At 32.3% G+C, this 3,011-nt stretch overlaps 1 pseudogene; it reads left to right on the top strand.

Annotated features, from left to right (window-relative positions):
• The first annotated feature begins 845 nt into the window (after positions 1 to 845).
• Positions 846 to 2,613, top strand: LOC132041496 (caffeoylshikimate esterase-like; annotated as a pseudogene).
• Positions 2,614 to 3,011: the final 398 nt, after the last annotated feature.

Here is a 3,011-nt window from a genome sequence, read left to right as displayed (position 1 = left end):
ACCAAAGCCACAACAGCAAAGCAAAATACATATTAGATATTAAAATTCAACATACTTTAATTGCTGACTTTTACAATAAAATGCTCACAAGTCACAAACAATATGCTTTCCAGCATCATCCAACAATATAATTCATCAAAAAAATTGTAGTAAAACCTTTCATTCATACGCAAAGATCCAATCTTGATTTTGTCTATTCCAAGAGCCCGCTTAAAATTTTCTGAACTTTGCATTCTTAATAGAAGAATGACACATTAATAAACTGAAAAATGGACTAACTAGAAAATCATCCCAGGGTGGGTAAGATCGATGATTCTTTCACCCTTAACTAAAGTTTCGAATTCAAGTACTGCAAATAGAAAATTTCATATTAGAGAGTGCTTTCCATTTTTGTGAAGCGTATGTAGGAAGAATGTGAATTAAAAAATATCCAAACAAACTATACCGTTGTAAAGAAGTTTGGCCGTATAAAAATAATATTCAAATACAGACACAACATAATTTTCGATAAAAACTGTTCAATCTATCACCTTTCGCCAGCTATAGCTCCACCCTTAGAGCCCGTTTGGATTGGCTTATAGCTTAAAGTTTTAAAGTTGCTTATAAAGCCTTTTTATAAAAAAAATAAGTTGGGGTAGTCCAACTTATTTTTTTTGGCTTATAATGCTTTCAAAATTTAAGTTACGTTTTAGATAAACTAAGTTAAATGGGTCCAATTATTTTTTTTTTTGAGCTTATTTTAAGACAAAATGACTTTAAAAAGGCCGAATCACCCAAACACTCAAAAAATTTAAAAACAAAATTTTATAAGCTAACTTATAAGCCAATCCAAACGGGCTCTTAATGTGGGCAACTTCATGGCCTTGGTTGGTGTTCCAGGCTATACTATACTAATCCACTCCAAAATTTGGTCCTTCAACACTTTAAAAAACACCAAATTGAAAAATTAAAATAACATAAAAAAAACAACACCAAAAAAAAAAAAAAAAAAAAAAAAAAACCATGACCAATAAACAATTAAGACAATGGAACATTTTGACTCTATTCATCAACTAGAAGACTTCCAAAATAGTGAATACACTAGTCCTCATTTCAAGAACCAAAAAATGGTGCAAACTCAACAACTACTAAATTACTGGGGAAATACTCCAGAAGAAGAATACTACACTCTACAAGGCATTAAATGAAACAATTCTTTTTTCAACCACAAACACTTCTTGTCCTAAAGGTGTCATTCTTATGGTACATGGTTATGGAAATGACATAAGTTGGATTTTTCAAGAAACTTCAATTTTCTTAGCCAAAAATGGATTTGCATGTTTTGGTCTTGACCTTGAAGGCCATGGAAAATCGCAAGGCCTAAAAGGTTATGTACCTAATGTGGATCATGTTGTTGATGATTGTATTCCATACTTCAATTTTGTACTTGCCCAAAATCCTGAATTTCAAGAATTGCCAAAATTCCTCTTTGGTGAGTCAATGGGTGGTGCAATTTGTCTATTGATCCATTTCAAGTACAACAGTACTAGTAGCTTGTTCAAGTTCAATGGTGCAATTTTAAGACCACCCATGTGTAAAATCTCAGAAAATATGAGACCTAAACGGCCAATTCCTCAAATGTTGAAGTTTTTTTCAAGATTTGCACCTACTTTGGCCATCGTCCCAACTGCTGATCTTTTGGAGAAATCTGTTAAAGTCCCGGAAAAGAGAATAGGTAAGGGTGTCAAATGGACAGGTTAAGCTCAATTTAGGCAAATCAAACTGGGTTGAATTTGACCCGTCCAAAAATTATTTGGTCTGAAATGGGCCAAACAACATATCGTAATTCAATCCGTCTAACTCTTACTAAGTTTAAATTTATTTGTTTGCTTTCTTATAGTTGATCATATTCACTTTTTACTTTTTTCTAACCGGTATACATAGATTATATATTGATTATACACAATTGTATACATAAATTATACATATATTATTATATCCATTGTCTTTTTTTAAGTTAAGCGGTTGGGTGTACTACTATTTAGGTTAGTTCTTCAAATTTATTTAAGTACCCAATTATACGTGTTTTTGTTTATTATGACTATAAATAACTTATCAAATAAGGAAATATTTTAAAGGAAATATTGGACAAGGTATATTATACGGGTCAATATGAGCTACATATTAGCACAACTAAAAGTTGCGCTAAATTAGAAGGGTCAAAATATATAGATTGAGTTAATAAGTGGAAGAATTAGTGAATCGTCTAAACGTGGACGGGTTCGCTAATTATATTTTCATGGACTAATATTTCCACCCATAATTGCAGGGATGAACCCAAATAGCTATAATGGAAAACCAAGATTGGGTACTGTTGTTGAGCTTATGCGTGTGACTGATTATGTTAGCACTAAACTTTCTGAAGTGAATGTTCCATTTTTGGTCTCACATGGAAGTGATGATGTTGTTACTGATCCTGAAGTGAGCAAAGAATTGTACCAAAAGGATAAAAGCAAAGACAAGACAATCAAGATTTATGACGGGATGGTCCATTCCTTGTTGTTTGGAGAAACTGATGAAAATGTTGAGGTTGTTCATAATGATATGTTGGCATGGCTGAATGAGAGATCTTGAGTTTGAAGTCGATCATTAATTCAAATTCCAGCTGCGTAAAGCCTACTAAAGTAGGAAACACTCATGTCACGAATTTCTTTATCACTCCATGCACGTCACGAATTTCTTTATTTCATTTCTTTTTTCTTTGTGTGTCAAGATCCGGAAACTACCGGAATGGTTAATTCGAATTTGTGTTGTGTACCGTCAACTAAAAGTAAAGCTCCTTACCATGAGTTTTTTCATTCATATAGGATTCAAATATGAGAACTTTAGTTAAGGGTGAAAAATTCATTATCTTACTTGTTCCTCGGTGGTTTTCTAGTTCATTTTCAATCCAAAAAGTTGAGTGACTTTTTTGTTACGAGAAATTGTTTTTGCGATATTTATTTAAAGTTGGGTGACTTTCTTTATTTTTC

This window comes from Lycium ferocissimum, unplaced genomic scaffold (genome assembly GCF_029784015.1).
Source record: "Lycium ferocissimum isolate CSIRO_LF1 unplaced genomic scaffold, AGI_CSIRO_Lferr_CH_V1 ctg105, whole genome shotgun sequence".
NCBI lineage: Eukaryota > Viridiplantae > Streptophyta > Magnoliopsida > Solanales > Solanaceae > Lycium > Lycium ferocissimum.
The sequence above is the reverse complement of the archived record's forward strand: the minus strand, read 5'-3'. Positions and strand labels throughout refer to the sequence as shown.